This window comes from Panthera onca, chromosome B4 (genome assembly GCF_046562875.1).
Source record: "Panthera onca isolate mPanOnc1 chromosome B4, mPanOnc1 haplotype 2, whole genome shotgun sequence".
Lineage (NCBI taxonomy): Eukaryota > Metazoa > Chordata > Mammalia > Carnivora > Felidae > Panthera > Panthera onca.
Window position 1 is genome coordinate 67,914,910 of NC_138345.1, and position 25,834 is coordinate 67,940,743.

The following is a 25,834-nucleotide window of genomic DNA, read 5'->3' on the forward strand; positions in this document are numbered from 1 at the left end:
AGGGTTTGGTTCCAGGGACTGCAGAGACCCTTTGCAGTTGGGCTTAGCAGCTGCCTCAGTCCGCAGCAAACCCTGGTCTGGGGTGAGAGTGGCATCCCGCCTGCCCAATGAGAGGCGCGGGTTTCTCTCCGGGGCCCGCCCCTCTTTCCCCGCGGCCCCAATGACCGCTCTAAAAGGCCCGGCTTCTGCTGTCAAGTAGCTAGGCAGGGCTCCGCCGAGGCTAGGAGGGGCGCCGGGTGCGGAGATGCGCTCCCAGGTGTTTGCAGCGGAAGTGGGAAACCTGTAGGTTATGGTCCAGCCGCGCGGCGCCGAGGCGAGCAGGAGCACAGAACAGGTAGGAGGCAGGACTTTTCCTTCTTTGCAGCTCGGAAAAAGAATGCGTATTTTCGTGCTACTGTTGCCTGCCTTCCCCTTCCCCCAGCTCTGCCCCGCCCTCGTCACCCCCAAATTGATGTGGTCGCCGCAGCTCTGGTCGCGAAGTACGGCTGGAAGGACCGGGATGGAGGTCGTCTGGGTGCTGCTGGGAAGGGGGGGCGCGGGAGCCCCGGTGACGGGCGGGGCAGGGCGGCAGTGCCCTGGGAGGGGGGACCGAGCCCCCATCCGCGTCTCGTCAACTTTCCTCCCGGAGGCTTTGGCCGCCGCGGCGGGTGTTGCGCCCTAGGAAAGCCATGTCGACCCGCAGGGGAGGGTTTGGATGTCAGCAGCCGGGAGCCCGCAGGTCTTCCTAAACCAGGAAGGGCTTCTCCTTCTCCCCACGCCTGTCCGCACCCACTCATTTTCCCTCTCGACCCTTGCGTCTAGACTAGCACATCCCTGCAAAAACTGGGAATGACTGCGCCGAGGGGAGGAAGGCACTTGTTTGTTCCCCGGCTCCTCTGTGAAGAAGTGATGCGGTGGGGAAGAAATCCCGCAACTCTAAGGGCATTTACCGATTAATTATGCCTCCAGTGAGAAAACCTGGGCCCTTCTCCCCTATTTACTGCAGGCCAGGGAGGGGAGAGACAGGAAAGCTTCGCCTCTCTCTTCTAGTCTGTCGATGTCCATGGGGACCCACCTCCTAGCCTGGTTTCTAAAAAATGGGTTTATGCACAGGGATTCCCAGAGACTCAAGTAATTGTACCCGGATGGCTCCCCCGCGGCTGCAAGGCAGCCTCCCTGGATGACCGCATCTGGGTAGTAGGTGTTGGCCCAATGCCGGTTCCTGCCGGAGTCGGATTGCTGGAAACAGTAGGCAGAAGAATCGCAGGGAAATTAGAGGCTGCATCACTCTAGGGAAGCGATGACACCCTGCTTTGAAAATTATTGAAAAATTGGGGTGATGGGGAAGAAGGAGAGGGGAAAGCTGCAACCTTCTCTCGTTTATTCATGCCAAATACAGCATGGGCATTTGCATGTGTGCTTCTGTGTGCACATCTCCAAGGTGGGGCTATATATAGCTCGTTTGCCTGCTGCTGAGCAGGCTGCCTGGGCCTTCTGAAGCAATCTGGAAGCACTGAGTGGGAGGGGCAAAAGGGAATCAAATTCTCCACTGGGGGAAAAGCCTGAGAAGATGTGCTCAGACTGAGGAAACCCTGCATGAAATGATGTTTCTGTAACATGTCTGAAGATCAGTATTTCCAGATATTATTTTGAATACATCCTTAGAGTGTGCTATTTCCCTGAATTTTTCAGCTTTACAGCGTACATACGAGCCTTACCAACCTGAAGTGTAACACACATATGAAATAAATACATATCATATCCAAGATATTTTATTAAACTCATCGGAGCATAATGGTTTCTATATGCCCTGCCTTCCTTTTTGGGTTGTAAATGTATTTGTATGGTAACTTACAGATAGCAGCATTTGGAGAACTGGGGGGGAAAAGATCCACCCACCTTGCAAGAGGTAAAACTAAGGGACCTTTGGAACCTTTGAACTTGGTATAAATCTATTTCTTTGTACAGATTTTACTTGTGGATCTGATATTTAAATGTGCGCTGCTTTTTCATATCTGTTTGCACTACACGGACTTTCTTTTACAAATGTATGTGCATTTATTTTTCCCATTGCCCGAAATTATTTAATCCTGATGATAACTTTTTCATTTTCCTGGATGAGAAAACTAAGATTTCGAGGACACCTGTAATTTGCCTAAAGCTTTCTGAAATTCCACTATTTCAACCCTAATATTTCAACAACCTACTGTGAATTATATTGCATAGCAGTTTCCCTTCAAATAGAATACCTCAGCTTCCTGTGATTTTTGGTATTGATAACAAAATTTGCTCAGTGTTATACCAGTAACAATACAGGCCAAGGTTATTCAGTTATCCAGGCACTCGCTCTTATTTATTTATTTGCATAGCCATTTATGTATATCTGATTTGTCTTCTAATTGGGCAAGGAAGTACGTTGCAGAAAAAGACCATGACCTATGTTTTTGTATACTCCACAACACTGAACACAGTTCTAAGTAGCCTCAAAGATTCTGGTTGAGGAAACATCATACTAAGGAATGATTTGGAGCAATGATTTAGGGATAATATATTTATCCTATATATTGGAAGGCTGTGTGCTGAGAACTACTTTTGGAAACTTCCCTTAGCTCTTTTATTCTCTCGAAAGGAGTAATGGATGACATCAGAACATTTCTATATCCTTCCACAAAATAATTGAATTCTCCAATAGGGGTTATGGCTATGTATAAGTTATTCTATATATTTTCTCTTATCTGTGCCCCGTGAGACAAACTAGAGGCCAAGTTGGAACAGATGATTTATACTTTTCTATACAAAACATGCAGTGTTAGATCTCTATTAAAATAGAGATCAACAATGTCCATCCATTTTTATATATAAATTGGCCACAGTTTACATCCTAGCAAAGAACCCATTCTAGGTCATCAGTAAGCTCTTCATTAAGTCCAATGTTCATTTTCTCTTACTGGTGTGTTGTTAATTTTTCTTCCCCTCTGAACTGCCATTTTCCATATTCTCCATCTCCTCCTTGATCTTTTACTTTTTGATACCACCAATGATCTGATGTGATAATTTTTTTCTAACTTTTTTTTCTAACCTTTTCTTCTAACCTTTTCTTTGTCTTCCTCTTATCTCCTCTTCCTGCTTCAGGTTTTCAAGTGAATTCCCCCAGTTGATGCAATTTATTTTATTGGGAACAAAATTCTCTCCTGCATTTCTTTTCTCATCTCTCCTCCATTAGCCATTTCAAATTACTAGCCTAGCAGCTAAGAACGCAGGCTTTGGAAGGAAGCCTACTTCTGCTATCTATATATCATTATGCAGATAAGTGAATGTCAGTAAGTCAACTGGGGATTATAATAGCACTTACCTCAGAGTTTTTTTGTGGGATTTTTTTTTTTTTTTTTTTTTTTTTTTTTTTTTTAGTATTAAATAAGAATGCACACAACACTTTTAAAATAAGGTTTGGCTGTAGTCATTACTCATAAATAATAGCCATTAGTAGAAGTACTGTTTAAAGTTGTGATAATATATATAGTAAAAACTTTTTTTTCCCCCCATCAATAGTCATCACCCTTCAACTGGCTTTTAGCAAAGCATACCACAGTTTTCCAGGCTTCTGGTTTGTGATTAGTTATTTTTTTTTCAGACTTCCTTCCTCTACCTCCAAGTGCCCACAATCTATTCAGTAATTAATTTATCCATTTTTATTCTGATCTCCAATCTGTATTTTTCCCAATACCAGTGTATATGTCATTGCATGCCTTGGATTAGTACAGGAGGCAATTTTTCAAATCTCCCAATGTATGTTTTTCTGTTTTAATCTAAGATGTCACATATTACTGACACATTTTAATTTTCATTATTGATTATGCTCTTCTTTGCAACTTTTCCTGTGCTTTACTTCATATATTTATATCCATAGTGCTAACTTTGGAGCAAGGACACTTAGGTTCAAATCCTGAGAATAGGACTTACCAGTTTTGTGACTTTGGAAATGTAGTAGGAGGAAGATAGATTATTATTTTGTTATGGTTGTATGAACAATGTAGTGTATAAAATGGCATTCAAAAGTATACCTATTAATATTACATTTAAATAACACTTTTATAAAGAAATACAGATTTTTTCAGGAAAAAAATGAAAATGAAAGAAAATTCCACCATGCAGAGAAATCTACTCTGAACCTTCCAATTTTATTTCTGTGAATATACCTAGGTATTTTAAACATACAGTTTTAGAATTCAAGTGAATATTTATTTTTATATTTAGCTTTATTTCCCACTTAACATCATACCATAAACATTATTTTATTTAATATTTTTACTAACCATTTTTTTAATGGCTGCCACCTATTCTTTTCTATAGATAGAGACTTTAGACTGTTTCCTGTTTTTTACATTTATAGAAATGAACATGGGAGTGCCTGGGTGGCTTAGTTGTTTAACCATCCAACTTTGGCTCAGGTCATGATCTCATGGTTCCTGGGGTTGGAGCCCCTTGTCACGCTCTCTGTTGGTAGCTCAGAACCTGGAGCTTCCTTCAGATTGTGTCTCCCTCTCTCTCACTGCCCTTTCCCTCCTCATGCTCTGTCTCTCTCTCCCTCTTTCTCAAAAATAAATACACATTTAAAAAAAAAAAAAAAAGGAAATGAACATGATTATACATTAACCTTTGAAATTTTGACCATTTCCTTATAATAACTTCACAGATATTACTGGGTCAGACATGTAAATATTTTCATACTCCTAGTGCTTGTTGCTAAATTGTTCCAGGGAAAAGTTTATGCACAAATTGATACCCAGTGTCAATTAATTGGGCAAGATTCTCATTAACATTTGGTATTGTGGTTTAAAAAATTGTGACTACGTTGATAGTAGAAATTGTGGATCTGGTTATTCTTTTGAATTATGTTTCTATGATTTTGGATGATTGTGAGATATGTTTTCATGTTTATTGGCTCTTTGTATTTCTTAATGTGTGTATTTTATTTGACTTTACCGTGTTACGTTTTCTTAACTTGTTTCATAGAAGAATCTATTGTATACGTGAAACTTTTCTTACTGTTTTTTTTTTTTTTTTTTTTTGCCTTTTACCTTTTATGTTTTTGGACATATAGAAATTTTTAATCTTATTGTAGTTTAACCTATAAGTCTATTTGCAGTAGCATTTCTCATTGCCTTAATGCTCAGAAAACTTTCTTCTGACAAAGAATTGAAATTAAAACACACATTTGAGGGTGCTATTGCTGAGCTTGTTTTATTCTTTGAAGTGGGATTTGGCTTACATATATCGTGTATATATCACTGTGTGAAATGGCTCCTGGGGACATATAAAATACCCTCTCAGTCTATTAAGATCCCATTATTATTTATGTGGCTTTCTCATGAAGTGAATAGTATCTTAATTCTTTCTGAGCTACTGTTGTCCATTTCAGAAGTGCCACGGGGCAAAACGTACTATGGAAGATATTAATGACCAGGTTACTCAGCCAGAGCAAGGCACATTGTTTGCACAATTATCTGAATGACTCAGGCACTAAATCTGCTTTTGCTAGGATTATCCAGATGGTCCTTAATTCACAGGATAATTGCTCACTCCTGTACTTGATTTTGATGATGTAGACCTGTGTCATTGTTTTCCTACAGTTTTATTTGTTACTAGTCTCTAATACTGAGAGTTGGTCACATTCGTTTATGAGAAGTAGTTTCCTTGGTCTTTAAAGAACGTATGTATTAGAATTATACAAAGCTTTGCAGGAAGGTCAGTTTAACCAGTTACAAATGGTGTGATGTTTGGCAAGTTACTTAATCTCTGTAAATCTTTCTTTCCCATGTAGGAAATGAGGATATTCAGAGTTTAGTGTCCTTATGTGAGTCTCCCTCTCTTATAGTCTTCTTCTCAAGCACATTCTCCACACCATCATCAGTTATCTTTCTAAAACCAATTCCATCCTGTGTCTCCTCTACTGATAGTGACATGCCTAAGGTCCTTTGCATTTCACCTAAAGTTCTGTATTAAATGGTCCCTGATTAATTCTCCAAGTTCATTTTTTTTATTATTCTAGTCTCTTCCATCTCCAGTCCCACAATGCCAGTCACACTGAACTGTTTGCATTTCCCCTAATGCATCATGTTTTTCTCTTTTTCCCCAAACTTCATTACCTATCCATACTCTCTTCTCTGCCACAAATGACCTGTCTCCTTTCTGCAGTGTGACTGATCTGCCTAACATTTTCAAGGCTTAAGTCAGCTGCCACATTCTCTAGGAAGACTTCCTGAACTTCTAGGCTGAGTTTGGGGTCTTATTTAGTGCTTCCATAACAACCTGTAGATACCCCAACCATAGCACTTACTATACTAAATTGTAACTGATTGTTTATGTCTATTATCCCCACTGTAAGCCCTAAAGGATAGAGACCATGCCTTCTTCCTTTTATAGGTCCAGTTAAGGCTCTGACATATAGTTGATACTTAATAAATATTTTCTGAAGAAATGAATAAAGGAAGGTTAAGATTCTTGTTTTCAGGATTTCAATGAATAAAGGATTTGTATCACTACCTTGGAAACAAACAACTAAAAACTAGAAGCTATGTCAAACTTCACCTTTTTTTTTTTTTCCAAGAATTAATTTCCTGGTTCTGTTGATTTATACAAGATACATTAAAAAGAGTCCTTTAATAAGCAATTTTGACATGAAGATTCATGCCTTGGACACTGCATAGACACTGAATAATTCCCAAATGCTAAACCAGTAGGTAACTCTCTTTTAAATCTACATTTTAAAAAGAATAAAAAATGTATGGTTGCATGGATAATGTACATATGTATTTAGTTTTATTGGAACTAATATTGACAAAACAAATCCCCCTGTCTTCATTTAATAAGAGGCCTTCCATTGGTGTGATCTCCAGAAGTTTACAAAACATGGTTACATTCATAACTGCAGTTTATCCTTTGCAACAATTCTGAAAGTTAGATGGAAAGGCATGATTATTTAGACTTACAGATAAGGAAACAAGCTCAGAGAAGTAAGTAATTTGCCTAAAATCATGTTAGCTAGTGGCAAATCTGGACAGGAAGTAAGGCCATCTTACTTATAGTTGTTTGCTTGGTGTATTATGGTTAGCCAAAACATCTCTCCTCAATGCCAGCCACCATTCTGCCCACGTCTAGGACACTGATATTATACTGAGACTCTGGAACAATCCAGTAAAAATTCACTGCACTAATATTTATATATAGTTTTTACTTTGGTTTTTAATGTCTGAGATGAAACCTACTGATAGGAACATTGTGTAAAAAAATATTTTAAAGTCTTGTGTATATTTGATTATTTAGACTAGATATGTTTATGTGTGGGTACATATTACATTTATAATCTTTTTTTTTTACTTCAGGACGTATTTCTTTTTTTTTTATTTTTCTTTTACTTCAGGACGTATTTCTTTGTTTTTTTAATTTTTTTTACATTTATTTATTTTTTGAGAAACATAGACAGAACACAAGTTGGGGAGGGGCAGAGAGAGAAGGAGACACAGAATCCGAAGCAGGCTCCAGGCTCTGAGCTGTCAGCACAGAGCCTGACGCAGGGCCCAAACTCATAAACCGTGAGATCATGACCTGAGCCAGAGGCCGACATTCAACCGACTGAGCCACCCAGGCATCCCAGGACATATTTCTTTTTATTTCTGGCAACAAGTACAATGCTCTTCACACATGTCTTCTTTACTAGAATTATTAAAATACCTTTTCCAGATACTCCTTTTTTTCCATCATCTCCATGTTTTCTTTATTGTATTTTTTTAAAATATAATTTGTTGTCAAGTTGGCTAACATACAGTGTATACAGTGTGCTCTTGGTGTTGGGGGTAGATTCTTGTGATTCACTGCTTACATACAACACCCAGTGCTCATCCCAACACATCACTTCCTCAAGGCCCCTCACCCATATTCCCCTCTACCCTGTCCCCCACCATCAACCCTCAGTTTGTTCTTTGAATTTAAAAGTCTCTTATGGTTTGCCTCCCTCCCTCTCTGTTTGTACCTATTTTTCCCCCTTCCCTTCTCCCATGGTCTTCTGTTAAGTTTAAGTTCCACATATGAGTGAAAACATATGATACCTGTCTTTCTCTGACTTATTTCGATTAGCATAATACCCTCCAGTTCCATCCACGTTGCTGCAAATGGCATGATTTCATTCTTTCTCATTGCCAAGTAGTATTCCATTGTATATATAAATCACATCTTCTTTATTCATTCATCAGTTGATGGACATTTAGGCTCTTCCATAATTTGGCTATTGTTGAAAGCACTGCTATAACCATTGGGGTACAAATGCCCCTATGAATCAGCACTTCTGTATCCTTTGGATAAATTCCTACTAGTCTGTTGCTGGGTCATAGGGTAGTTCTATTTATAATTTTTTGAGGAAACTCCACACTGTTTTCCAGAGTGGCTGCACCAGTTTGTATTCCCACCAACAGTCCAAGAGGGTTCCCATTTCTCCACATCCTTGCTAGCATCTGTTGTTTCCTTAGTTGTTAATTTTAGCCTCTCTGACTGGTGTGAGGTGGTATCTCAGTGTGGTTTTGATTTGTATTTCCCTGGTGATGAGTGATGTTGAGCATCTTTTCATGTGTCTCTTAGCCATCTGGATGTCTTCTTTGGAAAAGTGTCTATTCATGTTTTTTGCCCATTTCTTCACTCCTTTTCCAGAAATAAGTATACAGTATTCACGTTTTCAGTTTGGTTTAGCATGTATTGTATATAAACTTGGAGAATCTAGTGAGTCAATTATGTTTTTCAGAATTAATGAAAGTATTGAAAAAGACATTTATGAAAAATAGATGGATACTTACCTAGAGCATTGAAGTAGCCTAGTTTGAAAATTAAAAATACTGAGATATGAGACTGATTTTTCTATTTGGCTTTTGTAAGCAATGTGTTCTCTGTAGTCTCACTTCAATTATTGATGACAAAAACCATTTATTGAGCACTCACTCAGTGTTGGGCTTTGTTTTTTTTTTTTTTTTAATTTTTTTTTAACGTTTATTTATTTTTGAGACAGAGAGAGACAGAGCATGAATGGGGGAGGAGCAGAGAGAGAGGGAGACACAGAATCGGAAGCAGGCTCCAGGCTCTGGGCCATCAGCCCAGAGCCCGACGCAGGGCTCGAACTCACGGACCGTGAGATCGTGACCTGAGCTGAAGTCGGACACTCAACCGACTGAGCCACCCAGGTGCCCCTGGGCTTTGTTTTAAATGTGTTCAATGTGATTTCTCCTAACTTAACCAATCCAGTAAGTGGATTTTGTGTATTATTTTTACTATTCTTCAGATGAGAAAGATTAGAGATATTAAAAAGCTAGAATTTACACCCAAGTTATTTAACTCCTAAGGCTAAATTATTATTAGGCTTAACACCTTTCCATGATATCCGGTTTTAGTTTTCTGTGAGTCACATTTTAAATTTTCTCCATTTTAGGTGACCAGTATCTATCTCAAATAAACTTAGTATCCACACAAGAGATTAAAACATTTTAGAATGAACATATGTTCATTCTAAATATATGAATTCTAAAACATTCATAACATTACATATGTTTTATTTATGGATATCATATAAACAAAGTGATCTTCTACTATAGTGATTTATGTGGGGCAGTTTCCCAAACATTAAGTGATTGCAATGTGTTTTTTAAAAATTTGTTATTTTAACTTAGATCTATGCATCAGAAGTGTTTATGCATTTCTGCCTTAATTTTGCTTCCTAACACCAGGAACCATAAACAGTAATGCTATCTTAAGGCATCTAATCTTATAGTATTTAATTGTCATGGTTACAGAAAGTACAGATTTGCTATCTATAACAGACAATATTGCCTGCTAAAATATTACAAATGATATTTATAATATTCCAGTTTGGGACTCAATTTGCTTAATATAACATAATTTTATGTCAGATAAAAATTCCCATGGCATAATATTTTTATGCAATAAATATACTATATTTTAATAGAAAACCTTTAAAAATACCTACTGGATTGATTGACTATATTTTTGCATATGTTATTTAAAAATTTTTTTAACACATTCATTTTTGAGACAGAGAGAGACACAGCATGAGCAGGGAAGGGGCACAGAGAGAGAGAGACACAGAATCCAAAGCAGACTCCAGGCTCTGAGCTGTTAGCACAGAGCTGGACTCAGGGCTCAAACTCAGGAACCTTGAGATCATGGTCTGAGCCGAAGTTGGACACTCAATCGACCTAGCCACCCAGGCGCCCCAGAATATATTATTTTAAAGATCATAGCAACTCCTTTTTGGTACTAGAAAATTAACCCAGCTTTTTTTAAAAAGTTGTTTTTAAATTTTGGCCTAGGCACAAGTTGAGTGGTAATGAAACTAAGGCCTTTGCTTTAAATAAAACATTGTATTGTATCGTTTTGTTTTGTTTTACCCTTTTAACTAAAGAATAATAGAAATACAGAGAAGTGTAAGTTAAATGAGCTGAATGAGAAGTACAAAGTAATTCTACCCATGAAATCAACACTCCATTCTGGATGGAGAACCTTGTCTGCACCCAAGAATGCCTCTTCCAGCCCCTCCCAATCACTACCACCTTGCTCTTCCCCGAAGGTAGACTCTATTCTGACTTCAAGACCATAGAATAGTTTTTGCCTGTTTTTGAAATAAATATAAACAGAATCATATATTCTGCAATTTTTTTTTGCATCAGATTTATTTTGTTCAACCTTTTGGGTGAGAAATATCCATGTTCCTGCATATAACAGTGCTTCATTTTTCTTGCTCAATAGAATTCCATCTAATGAATACTTCAGAATGTACATATCTGTTCTGCTTGTTGGGCATCTGTGTTGTTTCCAGTTTTGTATTATTACCAATAGTTCTTCTATGTACATTTGTTATTGTACATGTTTTGTAATAAGTAATTACTGATTCATAGGCTAATGCTGCATAGAAATTGTTTGCTTTTTCCCAAGTAGTTGAGCCAATTTCCAGTCGAGCCTGTGGTGTATGAGATTTCAAGTTGTGGCTTAGCTTTACCAACACTTGCTATTAATAGTGTTTTTAACTTAAACTACCCTAGTGGCAATGGATACCTAATTATGGTTTTAATTTGCATTTTTTATTAATAAATTAACACCTTTTTTATGTGTTTTGGCCATTTGAATATGCTCTTTTGAAGTGTCATTCAGAAATTTTATCAAATTTGCTATTGAGTTATCTTTTACGTATTGATTCATAGGAGGTTCCTTATATATTTTGAATTTGAGCCCTTAGAAAATGTTTGTAAATATCTTCTCCCACTCTATGATTTGCTTTGCCACTCTTAATGTTATCTTTTATCAGCAGCTGTTCTCAGCTCTAATGTAGTCCAGAATTAGTATTATTTTGGTCTTGTTTAATAAATCTTTCCTAACTATAAGTTACGAAGATTTTTTTGTATTGTGTTCCAGACACTATATTGTTATACATTTCATCTGGAATTCATTTTTGTGTGTGGTTTGACTTTTGCTTTCTTACTTCTATGGATTCAGAAGTCATCAGGGGCATTTACTGAAAAGGCTGTCCTTTTCCCACTGTTTGGCATTGCTACTACCTCTGTTTTAAATCAAGTGTACCATGTATGGGCAGATCTGTTCTTGGACTTGCTATTCTGTTTCACTGGATTATTTGTCTATCATTGTGGCCATAGTCACAGTCGTAATGAATAGATTTAAATTATGTCTTAATATTTGCTGGAGTAGTTCTCTAGCTTGCTTATCCTTTAAGTTTGTCTTGACTGTTATCGACTCTGCCTTGCTATATAAATTTGAAATTTTGCTTATCAATTTCTACAAAATCCTTGTTGGAATTTCACTAGGATGGCACTTAATCTAGAAATCAATCTGAGTGTAATTGACATATTTAAAAACTCAAATCTTTTAATTTATTATCATGGCTTATATATATGTATGTGTGTATATATACATATATATGTGTATATATATATATACATATATATATATATATATATATATATAGCTTTTTTAAGATCTTAAAAACTCTTTAAATGATGTTTAAATTTTTCAGTGTGAAAGCCTTGCACATCTTTTGTTGTATCTATTCCTAGGTGTTTGATTTTTTATGCCATCATAAGCACTATAATTTCCAAATTTCCAATTTTATTTGTTGACCTTTTATAGACTTGTAAAGCTCACTTATCAATGTTAATTTCTCTGTTGATTCCTTTTATTTTTCTAGATTTTCAGTTGTATCATTTGAGAATAATGAGTTTATTTCTTTTGATCCATTCTTTATAACTTATTAAAATTTTCCCTTTTTGTACTGCCTAGGATCTCTAGTGCAATGTTGAGTAAAAGTGGTGATAACTTATCTTTGTCTCATTCCTGATCTCATAAGAAAATTCCTCCAAACTTCACCATTAAGTATTAGATTTTTCTGGAAAACCTGCATCAGGTTAAGGAAGTTCCCCCCTATTTCTATTTGTTAAGATTTTTTAAAAATTTAATAATTTTAAATTATTTATATGACCATATGATTTTTCTCTTATGGTAAGTTAATGCAGTGGATTATATTGATTGATTTTCAAATGTTAAACCCGGATTTCTGGAATAAATTTGACTCACTCATGATCTGTTTATTACCCATTATGTATATTGCTGGATTAGAGTTGATGATGTTTTGCTTAGGATTTTTTTTAGCTATTAGTTTTTCAATTTTTGTAATATAATTTGGTTACAGTTTAGTCTTAAGTTTATGTTGGTTGAACTCATAAAATGAGTTGGAATAGATTGCCTCTTTTTATTTGCTAAGATTCTGGATGATACATGTTAATTTCTTTCTTAAATATTTTATAGAATCCACTGGTGAAGCCATTTGGTCCTGGATTTTTTTTTGTGTGACACAATTTTAAATGAAATAATCAATTGTCTTAGGAGTTATGAGTTTATATATATTTCCTAATTATTACTTAATCTTTTTTTGATAAGTTTTTTTTCTAGGAATTTATCCATCAAAACTTTCAAATATATTCGATAGTATTTTTGAAAATAATTTTTTAGTGTTTTTCAATAGCTATAAAAATTTTAATGATGACTCTTTCCATTCATTTAAGTCCAACCACAGAGCTATTATTGACATTATTATATATATATATATATATATTTAAAATAAATATTTTTATGCATAGACTATAATTTTAAATATACTACTATCAAAATTGCATCATACTATATAAAATGTTCTGTTGCTTTTTAAAAACCTTGGTCAACTTTTATTTCCTTACCTTATAGTACTAACACATTCCTTTTAGTATTGCCAAGTACCCCGTAGCATGGAACCTAATTTGTTGATGTCCCATGATTGGCTCTTTGGGTTATTTCCAATTTTTTTTCTTTTAAGAATGTGCAACATTGTTCTACATGTACTTCTGTATATTCCTGGAACTATTTCTCTAAGATACATTTCTAGAGTGAAATTGCTGGCAAGGGATGCATCTTTTACACATTATCACTATTTCCAAATGGTCTTTTAAAGAGATTGTACTAATTTATAATCCTAGTAACAGGAATAAGAATGTTTGCTTTTGCATCTTGTCTTCAGTGTTGAGTCTTGTCAATCTTTCAAACACTTGTAGAAGATTTTGTCTTGCCAAATTAAGCTTTAAATAAAGAAATTATATTAGAGAAGCATAATTATGTGCTGATGACATCATAAGCATAACATTTTTTTGCTATAGATCAAGTTTTATTATTTTATGCATAAAAATATTTTAATTGTTATTAGACTTGTAGAACATTTCAGTTAAAATGGATCCTATGTTGTTTTCATAAAATTCAAGAACTGAGAAATTCCCTTGCTTTCATTGTCATTTTAGGGTCATAGACTTTCAAGATAATATATGATATGTTTGTTCATGCAGGAAAGACTGTAATACTAGCTATTCAATAGACATAGATTTAAGTCAATATTCTGGTACTGAGTAGGTATGTATTCTTGGGAAATGTACTCAACTTCTGTAACCCTGAGTGACTTCATTTTGTAAAGTGAGGGGAATAGATATGAAAGTATTTTTGCAGTATTTTCTGTCTGATTGTTTTCTAGGTTTGATTTAGGTAATCATCTTAGTTAGGCAGGAGCCTCTTGTCTTTCACTTAACTATTTATGACCCTCTCAAAGTTGCTTGTTCTTCAAGGAAAACAAAAACATCAGCTTTCAGATGAGGCAAAGGATCTCTCTCCCCTGAATAATCTACAAAGCAGGTCCTTCTGCTAGAAATGCAAAGAAGTAAAGTGAATAATTATTTTTTCATCATTTGTTCTACATTGTATTCATAAGGGAGGGAATAAAAGGGAGAGAGAGAGGGAGGGAGGGAGGGAGGGAGGGAGGGAGAGAGAGAGAGAGAGAGAGAGAGAGAGAGAGAGAATGAGTTCAGAAATACAGATCTACTGTGTGGTAGACATTGCACTGGAGCCTGGAAATAGTAATGAATAAGTCAGACTTTTCCTTGCCTTCAAAAGTGTTCTAAGCTAAGTGGGAAAAATAGATAAAAAGATAACCCCAAACTGTGATGACTGCTTTAATGCAAGGAGAATCAGTGTGTTAGGTGAATGGTCTATGTCAGGGGCATTTAGTAGAGCATGACTGATTCAAATAACTGAAAGAAACCTAATATATGATAGAGTATAAACTATACAGTGGCTAGATACATGGCTGAAGAATGGAAAATAGTTCTTTTAAAGAAAGTTCTTTGTATTTTAGCCTAGGAGCAATGGTTGCATAAGACAGTGGTTTAATATCTTAAAATGTTCTTTGAGGATTTAATAAAGTAAAAGAAAGATATTAGTTAATAGAGGACTTTGTAATTTCAAAAATGTTAAGGAAATTTACTCCAGATTTGAAGCAGCATATCTACACAATTCTCAGTAAGAAGTCTTTCTCCAAAATTGGCTGGCCTGTAGTCTCTAAATTGTCTCTTTTGATAAACTCTAATCATAATTTCATTTTTTACTTCATCTTGTTATTATAATTTTATGAAAATGCCCTTTGAGTAATTAAGGAAAAATTTAGTAAATGTACTAAGTCATATATTTTCATCTTAATGTTTTTCATAGCGTCTTTAAGAGCTAGATTTCTGCTCAGAGATACCTATCTTTTTAAGAGCCATAGACATCCACAGGTGTACAGGAGTTTGGATTTCATCCCCAGCCATGGCTGAGAGCACCAGAACGCCACCATGCTTATTTGAAACACATATGGTTTCCTGTTTGCATATAATAATATTTGTTACAGAGGCATATAAAATGGGCATTTATTACATGCCTAAATCACTAAAGAAAGATTTCTAGTAGTAGTGAGATCTTTAGAGATGTTTGAAACAGAGGGTTTCTATAAAATGCTCCCTGTGTCTGATATCACTGGACTGAAAAATTTTTCCTTCTTTATTTTTATGGTGGTAAGGTGGATAGCTGTAAAGAGGAAAAATTGCCATTACTACTGACCTAAATGAACTTACTAGTCCTGGTAAAATGAACTTAAAGAATCACTGCTTAACATGTGAAAAGCTTATACTTGCAATAAAAAATATTTCTATTTTCTGATACCCTGCTAAAATCATATATTGAAAGGTCATAACAAATATCTGATGTTTAGTGATTGTACATAATTTCTTATTTTTTTTTACTTTCTGTCTCCTTTGAATGCTGATGTTGTTCAGGTAAGTGCCATCCTGAGGTATACCGACGATACTGGTCACTTTTTGTATGTCCAGAAGTTTTCTAATGTACTTTTCAAAGCCAGTTATTGCCCATTAGTTGATTCATTAGAGAATGAAAATTTAAGGAAGCCTTTCCCCAAGGGGATTTTGTTTCAGTCAGAGAATATTTTCCTTCACGATTGGTTGCAATGTTCTTTGATCTGATACTACCATTTGAATCTTGATTTATTATTTCTGCTTCATTATTGCCATGGTTGTTCAGTTCAGCTGACAAATGCGTATCTGTTCATGTATCCCAGACTTGCTCATGTTTGAGATGGGACAAATGCTGTGGATAATGGATAGTAATGGAGAATTATTTAATTGATAGCAGATCGTTGTTTTCTTCAATATGTCTTTAATAATGGACTTCAGACAGAATTCTGAGCAAAAGCAACATCTGTTTTTTTTTAAAGTATCATCAATGCTTTATAATGAGGTAGAAAGTTTTGCTTGTGTCTTCATTGTATATCTAGCAGGCATCTTCTCACCTTTCATATTACTCTGTGCCACCTCATTCAGGAAGTTTCTCCTAGCCCGACTTCTTCCAGTTATATTAGCACCTCCAGTGTTTATGTCCCCAGTGTACCTCTTACAAACTTCTGCCATAGTCCCTTCATTATTCACATTTATACCTATGTCTGCCTTTCTTTACTAGAGTGTACATTTAGGGATATTCAAGTCTCCATATGTCTTTTTTTATTTTAATAAACAAATAAGGTATTTTAGAAATGTTCTATTGTAAAAATATTCCATATTATGAAAATACAAGAGGGAAACCATCAGTGTAATAGCAGGTGCTCACACTACTTTCTTCATGTTGGTAAATACAGTTAAAATCCTACAATTGTTCTACAAGTGATATACAATGGGGCAGTGGCTCTCAGACTTGGCAATTTATAAGAATTACCTGATATTATTTGTTAAAAATGATGTTCCTGACCTCCATCAATACAGAGTCTGGTTCAGTAGATCTGAAATATGACCCAGAAATCTGCATTTTTAACAGCATTTCTTGTGGGCCTGTGTTCCAGCCCTGGGTCGGGCTCTGTGCTGACAGTGCAGAGCCTGCCTGAGATTTCTTTCTGCCCCTCCTCCCCTCTCAATATAAAGAAATAAAAACTTAAGAAAAAATTCAGTCAGCCTAGATGGAGCCAATGCTCATAGCCTAATAATACATACATATAAACACACGCGCAAGCATGCGCACGCGCGCACACACACACACACACACACACACACACAGCAGCAGCTCAGACTAAACCTAAAAAGATTGCTTTTAAATACATTAAGGATCACCACGTTGCCAGAGCCATTATTTCTTTTTATCACTCAGTTCACTGCTTTCCCCCCTTCCTCTTTCCTTTTTATTATCTTTTTTGTTGTTATCGAAAGATGACTTACCACAAGTATCACTAGCCAACCAGGGCATCCTATTCTTTCATGTTAAATACTAACCTATTTTGATGCATAAAATAATTTAATCTTTGGGTCCTCTGTTGTGCTTGGCCTTTCTTTTCTTTTCTTTTCTTTTCTTTCCTTTTCCCTTTCTTTCTTTCTTTCTTTCTTTCTTTCTTTCTTTCTTCTTTTTGATGATAAGCATGGATGAATGATTGGTCTCGAAAACAAGTGCCTAATTGGAGTAGGAGGAGGAAAGAAGTGTAAAGAGGGAGCAATATTATGGAATCTTTAGTTTCCTGGGTGACCTTTGGAGGGATGGTTTCTGGATTGCTAAGAATATTAAAATAAGATGTTTGTAGTTTGCCAAGTTCTTAAGGTGGTTGGGAAAAATGAATAATTTATTTACAAACTCAGAGCAAAGATAACTTGCTCTAATTCTTATATAAATATTAATAAAATTGATGCATTATTTTATAAGATGAATTTCCCCAGTGGCTTTTTATTTCTGTGTATATTTTTCCACTGTAAATTGTTTTATGTACTAGAATTTTGTGTCTAATTTGAAGTTTACATTTTTCTTCCATTTATTTGGTTTTATATTTGAGAGAAATAATAACATATTACTCACGGATATGCTTTTATATTAGAAATCAAACTGTATCACTAAGATTCTCTATTCACATTTTCTATTAATTATTGCTTTCTGATAATATACTGAAAAATTTCCATTGACTATTGTCTGATCTAAGGTGGTATGACTATGATGACTGCTAGCCAATTAAATACTTCTTAAAAACAAACTGAGAAACAATGCTACAGATGTTGCCACAAATCATGTTTATTCATATTGCCTTCTGTTTTTGAAAAGAATACTGAAGAACAAAGGAATTTCTTTTAGGTTTTTGCTAATATGTAGATAAGGAGACCATCTTGCTGGATTCAGCAACTATTTTATTTATTTATTTATTTATTTATTTATTTATTTATTTATTTATTTATTAGATTTCTTAGCGTAATTCACACATAACCTATTTATTTCTGTTTTTGAATTTTAAACCAGCCTTCCTCTCCAACTCTTCTGGAACATATTTTGGAAGATGACACTAATATATATGTTACTAAAAATATCAGTGTCAAGTGAAATGCCTTAGTAAATTAAATATGGCTTCACTCAACATGTCTGTATCCCTACTTCTGTCCTTTAAACCTCAGAGAGAGTGATCTTTTCTCTTTCCTAATTCCAATACCTCTACTTGTATTCTGGATCTCAATTTTGTACAGCACGAGAAAATATTTGCTCTTGTAGTTATATGCTTTCTCCCCAGAAATTCCAATTTTTTCCTACTCAGCTCCCTAATTTTTCCCTATGTTCAAACTTTCAGTTTTGTTTTTCTACTAACTTTTCTAGCTACTTTTTAAACTTCATTTTGTTCTCTTTCTTATTTTAGAATTACTAGTCTGTAGTTTCTAAATATATGACCTAAGCTACGGCAACATTCTCCTTCCCTTCTTCCAATTCATTGTAATGAAAGAGGAAAGTCAATTTCTGTCTACATGTTTTTTCTCTTCCTAGTTCAGGATTGCATCTGCCCACTTTTTTAGTGTTGTCATTGTATCCATTATTACCTCTTTCTTTAATCTTCAACCTTGACCTCTCTACTATTTCCTGATGTCAGCATTTAAGCATGCCTAATTCTCTTTCATCTTAGAAACCATGCAGACAAAATTAAACAAACAGAATCCTTCCTTGAACTCTTGCCTTACACAAGCTACTGTATTTATTTTTCCCTTTTCTGTCCCACTGCCAAATTTCTTTAAACTTTCATCTATGTTCAGTTTACCATTTTTTTAAGAGAGTTTGGGGAGAGGGCCTAAGAGAGAGGGAGAGAGAATCTTAAGCAGGCTCCATGCCCAGTGCAGAACCCGACATGAGGCTCAATCTCACAACCTTGGGAGCATGACCTGAGTCAAAATCAAGAGTCAGATGCTCAACTGACTCAGCCACACAGGTGCCCCTCACTTTACCATTCCTTACCTTCAATTTATTCTCTAATCTCTGAAACCTGGTTCTTATACCAGACATTTCAGTAAAACTGTGCTTTATAAGGTCACTCAAATACCTCTTAGTTCCTAAATCCTGTGGGTACCTTTCACATAGTACCTTCTAGACCCTTTGGCAGATGCTACACTCTTGAATTTCCCTTCTTGTTAAAGTAGTTTGGTAGTTTGGATTTATTGTTAAGACATTTTCATTTTTCTTTCATTCCCACTGTAGTTAAGCATATGACCACACCCATTGGTGTTGTGCCCAGTCATGTGACTTGCTCTGCCCAGTGGCATAGTAGTGGGTGTGAACTAAGCAGACATTATGCATCTGTAGTTTGGCTTAGTTCTTATACTCTGTTATCTGCTGTGAGAAGCACATATGCTGAGAACCTGCTCATCCAAGGAGAATGTGGAAACATGTGAGCAGACATGAAGTCAATACAAAGCTGGGAGCCAAGCACACTCACCCTGAAGCCTGAAGCATATTGGGCCCAAACTGTGGACCTGTGATCAAAAAAAAAAAAAAAAAAAAGAAAAGGAACTTGTTATAATTTTGGAATGTTTGTTTTGCAGAATTATTGGGCAATAGCTGATGGATATAATGCAATTCCTTGGGATTTCATGAAACCATCTTCTGGTTTTTCTTTTAAGTCTTAGAAACCTTTGTAACCTTTGTAGTCTTTTCTTTACCTTGCTTTTAAGCTTAAATTTTCTGAGACTTCTGTCCTAAACCCATTACCTCAGTTTAAATACATTTACTATGAGATATTATTTCCAATGATGGTTTTGATTGCTGTCTATATGCTGATAACTTCAAAGTCATTAATTTCAATTTGACTTATACAGTAGGCACATCTTGTTAAAAATGCATTGTATATTTCCACTTAGTGGTTTCCAGTTTAGTGGTTTAACAAGCACACTAAACTCTATTTCCTGAATGCTGTGCTTTTCTCCACAATGTATTTTAAGTTTATTTATTTGTTTTGAGAGATAGAGAATAACGTGTATCTCTAGGTATGTAGAGAGAGAGGTAGAGAATCCCAAGCTCCATGCTGTCAGCCTGTCAGCACAGAGCCTGATGCAGGGCTTGGTCTCATGAACTGTGAGATCATGATGAGCTGAAATCAACAGTTGGATGCTTAACTGACTGAGTCATTCAGATGCCCCTCCCCAATCTATTTCATACTGAACCACAGGAAAGAAAAAATTTAAAACAGTTCTGTATCATCAATAGCATTACAAAAATTAGCATGGGAGTTAATGATTTATTGCATTTTTGCTTTATGCCTTTAAATGAATTATCTGACTTAATTGTCAAAATGACTCTGTGGATTATATATTATTGTGTCCTCCTTTGCAGATGAGAGACCTAGAAATCAAATAATCTATGATTAATCGGTAATAGGGGATGAGCTAGATCAAATGCAAATCTGTATGACCCTAATGCCCCACATTCTACGGACATCCCCAAACCACTAACGCAGAAACAACCTATTTGAATATTCTCCACTCACTAGAAGAGCTCTTTAGAAAATATATACCACCTGAACTTAAATAAGTATTGGCTAATAAGCAAAAAAGAAGATTAAGAAGTATGTCACACATACAAAAATATTGGCTGCTTATTTAAATTATAAACTTATGGAACAAACTCTTCAATCATCTTTTTAATATATATCGTATATATTCACCAATAACCATTACTGCTCCCTAAAAAGAAACTTCCTTGCTATCCTCCAAACAAACCACCCACATTACTGCTTCTGTGTCTTTGTTCATAATATTTATTATAAATGGTGGTATCCTGTCTCTACATTCATTTGAAGCTTAAGGCTTCTATGAAAGATTCTCGGATTATTTCCAATGACACTAGTCAATTTCTTAAGGACCCATAATATTTATTTTTCTAATTGATCAACTAAGATTCATTGTAAAGTACTTACAAGACACTGATCTTAATCATATGGAAGTTTTCACATTATATGTAAATAGTATCTACCTCACAGAAATGTTCAATTTAGTTGGATTATGCAAGTAAAATATTACTAAAATATAATTCTTCTATGTTACTTCATACTTCCATATTCCAACTTTTTAAGCTGTCTCTTGAACACAAAGATTGTGTGGGCTTCCTATTTTATGTTCATTTCAACTCAACTACATTTCATTGAAGAGTTGTTAAATGAACTGAATCTTTTATTTTTAACCCCGTATCATCACTTTTTCTTCTACGGTTTTCTCAAAAATATCATTGAAGTGACATAGCATCTAGAGAAATATTTCTCTCCCTCAAATCATGAGTTCATAAAATTCATGGAAGTCCTTATCGGAATTGATTTATATATTGAGCATAAATTTAACTAAACTTTAAGTTAGCCCAAATCAAAGCTGCAGTCTCAAGAAGCTTATTTGTCCAGGTCTTCATCATATTCATTTATACGATAGTAAATTAAAGTATGTGGAACCAAAAGTGGAAGAGATTTACTCAGTGATTTCTATTCCTGTATGCTAATAACCTCTTGATTATGTGGCATATTTTTGTAGGCAGATTTTTTTTTAATTTATGAAATGCAGGACACATGTAAATTGTTTAGAACAGTTTCTCACAAAAGAAGCATTTGATAATGGAACTAGTGGGGAAGTCATGCTGTTAATGTTATGTTTTTAAGGTCCTATCATGTCAAAGAAATGTGTCATGAAGGCACAAGAGAAGAAAGTTGTTAGTATTTAGGGAGAATACTGAGGAGTTATGTATATAATGAAATAAATGAAAAGGTAAATAAAACGTCCAACCAGAAACTCTATGCTTTGTTGCCCTGAGAACTATTGGGAAGTAAAGTTATATGTCTTTTCTGTATTTGGTGCTTTGGTTTAATCTATTATTAAATAGCAGAATCCTACTGCTTGTTTCCCCTGGTATTTTCAAATTATACTCTGCTCTATTTGTCACTGCTAAGAGGAGCTAGATGAGGTCAAGTGACCTCCCTGAGAAGTAATTGGGATTCTTCTGATCACTCCAAGACCTCTTTCTCTCTGACTACCTAAGTGGTAAGAGATGGGATGATTAATTATAGCCTCATTCTCTTCTCTTGTTAGAATTTGGGATACTAACTGAAAAACAAAATCAGGCTTGACCACCTATGAATATAAATTTGTGGTCTATTATAAAATATAATATTTTATATTGTAGTTAATATAAAAGTCAATATAAAAATTTAAACTATGTTTCTATTTTTTAGATTATGTAATAGGTCTTCAAGAACTTTATGTTAATTTCAAGAATTAGTTGTTAATTTGAAGCATTAGTAAACCCAGGAAGTTCATGGGTAACATGAAACAGATTTCCTGGAGTGGTAGTATGGGGCATTTCTGGAATTAATAGGTTAGGGAATAGCAATTGTTAAATATCACTCAAAGGGTCCAATATTACTGAATTATAGCCCCTTCATCTCTCCCTTCCATACATGGTTAAAATGTTGATCATTAATGAAGTTATATTGTCCATCTTTAGTAGAAAGTGAAAGATACAGTAGCATATCAAATTGCTAATGCTTCCTCATTGAGGTGCTCTCATCTCTTGTATATTCTCAGACATAAACGTTGCTGGACAATATTATGTATTATTTGCTTTAAGAAATTATACTTTGAATTAGCTTTCCTACAGATTTTCATTTACTCAATTCTGAACTGATTACCTTATGAGATGTAATAGTTGTCAACAACTCTATTTAATATGAATTCTTTTATGAACACATATATAGGCATTCATCATAGATCAACCAAAATGCAAGATCTTATTAGAATGAGCTAAAAAGTGAGTATTTCATGTTAACATTCTGCAGCTTGTTCAACTTTTAGATTTTATACTATCCAGCTCCTGATGATTCAGATTTCTTCAGGACGTGCTGAAATATAATATGACTTTAGTATTTTATAAGCATTTTTTGTAGAAAAAGGAAAAATGGGTGAAGAAAGGAATAAGATGAGAATATAGAACATGATAAGTCATGAACTCAATTTTATTTGCCTTAGACATCCTCTAAGCCTATGATTGTCAAGTATGAATATGCGTCAAGTATCACTAGAATAGCTTTCTTAAAAACAGATGCTCTCAAAGTTTCTGATTCAGTAGTTTGGAGTGGGGTCTGATAATTTTCATTTTCACAAACTCTCAGATGATGCTAATGTTGCCTTTCTGAGAACTACCCTTTGGGTAGTATTGCTCTAATTAAGTTTAGACCAACCCTTCTTTGTTAACTGATAATACTTACTTTCAGAAAATAATAGCCACACCAAAGGTACTAAATAATGGAAGAAAACAACAAAGCAATTTATTTATTATATAGGATGATGCTGCATTAGCAGGATTCTTTGCGTTGATTTAACATTACTAACACATTTTTTCCTTACTATCAAAAAATAACACAAGTAATCTCCCAGGGCCTGATTTTATGATTTGTGTTGGAGAAAATACTGACATTCCTTTTACTTTTAAGAAATAAATCTTTCTCATTGCCGTGTAGTATTCCATTGTGTATATAAACCACAATTTCTTTATCCATTCATCAGTTGATGGACATTTAGGCTTTTTCCATAATTTGGCTATTGTTGAAAGTGCTGCTGTAAACATTGGGGTACAAGTGTCCCTATGCATCAACACTCCTGTATCCCTTGGGTAAATTCCTAGCAGTGCTATTGCTGGATCATAGGTAGATCTATTTTTAATTTTTTGAGGAACCTCCATATTTGTAGCAACGTGGATGGAACTGGAGAGTGTTATGCTAAGTGAAATAAGTCATACAGAGAAAGACAGATACCATTATGTTTTCACTCTTATGTGGATCCTGAGAAACTTAACAGAAGACCATGGGGGAGGGGAAGGAAAAAAAAAGTTAGAGAGGGAGGGAGCCAAACCATAAAAGACTCTTAAAAACTGAGAACAATCTGAGGGTTGATGGAGGTGGGAGGGAGGGGAGGGTGGGTGATGGGCACTGAGGAGGGCACCTGTTCGGATGAGCACTGGGTGTTGTATGGAAACCAATTTGACAATAAATTTCATATTAATAATAAAAAATGAAATAAATCTGTTAAGATATCAAGTTTTTATTGCAATCAAGTCTGGGGGGAGCAAGTAGGACACCCGTGATGCTTTCTCATTAACAAGTAATTTTAAGCTTTTTACAGTATAGCAGTTAGAGAATACGGGGGGCGGGGGGGATGTAATTTGCCATGACAAATATCTAGTAAATGTACCCTTGAGATTTAGGATTAAATTCCACAGATATTTCTAATAGTTTGAAAGTCAGGATGATAGAATATCTTACAACCTAAGCTAGGTATTAAAATCACCTGGGACCTTAACAATACTGATGTCTGGGCCCCGCCATTCGGACATTCAGATTTAATTGTTTGGGGTCCTGTCTTGACATAGGGAAATGGATAAAGGAGAATGATTAAGGAGAGAAGTGCAGACAAAAAGCCAACTACCATTTCTTGGGACCTACTTTCCATATGTTAAGCATTAGATAAGGTATTTTATCAATATTGCCCCTAAACTTCAAATAACTCAAAAGATAGCTATAAAGTAAAAGCATTTTCAAAAAATCTAAGCAAAAAGACTTAAATATAGGGATAGAATAACTTTCTTATGCCAAGAGGTTATTTGGTAAGTAAGGGACTGGCCGTTAGAGCCTAGATAGACATGGCTTTAGGGTCCATCTTTCTCCATTTCCTTATAGAGATACTAGATAACTTTCTTTCGTTCTTTCTTCTCTCTTTCTCTCTTGTTTTTTTCTCTTCTTACTTCTGTTTCTCATCCTACTACTACTCCTACTACCTCTACTACTACTGCTTTACTACTGCTACTCTGAAATCTAAACAGCTTGGAAGAAGAGACAAACTCTAACAAATGTTGAAAGGCTAGAATGCAAGGTGATGAGCAATGTTTCCTGTAGAATACAGGCTCAGTGTATATTGCCTATAGAACCTTGCTGTCAGATGTGGATAAATACAACTATCTGGATGTAGGAATTCTGGCTGTATTTCTCAAGCATGTCTGGAACCCATAGGCTTAACCTATGGTAAAAAGTGAAAAGGGCTTCAGAAGATAGGAAGATGGCCTGGATTCAGAATCTGGCATCAATTATTAGTGTAACCATAGTTGAAAACCAATTGGATCTCTTCACATGGTTATAGGGACAATAAAATTATTGAAGGATATTCACTAGGCTAAAACACTAATAAACTCATTAGACTAAAGCAAAATGAATGTCCAACTATTCCTATAGTATACAACCATACTCTTATTCTATTCATACTATTTTATACATTGGGCTTTCCAACTGAAAAGAAATGCTTGCTTTAAGTTCTGGAGTAAACTCCTTAAGTTTTAACTAGTAAGATAAATCATTATTTAAATGAGAGAATTTCTGCATATCAACTGGGTGTCAGAATTAGAAAATATAAAATCATCTTCAAATATGTTTCATTTCTTTTATGTCAAGTCAATTCTATTTTCTTGAAGGAGTGTTATAACTTCATGAGGAAAATTGTTTCACAGCTGTATATAAAAACATGGTTTTGTTTTTCTTGTATTGGTTTAAGCTAAAATCAGCATTGCCACCGACACTGGATACAATTGC

At 35.2% G+C, this 25,834-nt stretch overlaps 1 protein-coding gene across 5 annotated transcripts in view; it reads left to right on the forward strand.

The window, feature by feature from the left end:
- The first annotated feature begins 207 nt into the window (after window positions 1-207).
- CNTN1 (contactin 1) overlaps window positions 208-25,834 on the forward strand; it is a 362,253-nt gene continuing 336,626 nt past the window's right edge. For 3 of the 5 annotated variants that reach the window (XM_060657917.3, XM_060657918.3, XM_060657916.3), the window contains exon 1: window positions 211-334. The gene's annotated coding sequence lies outside the window, so the exon portion shown is untranslated. Of the gene's footprint in view, window positions 335-25,834 lie in introns of all 5 variants that reach the window. The other 2 variants (XM_060657920.3, XM_060657919.3) reach the window with 2 other exon arrangements.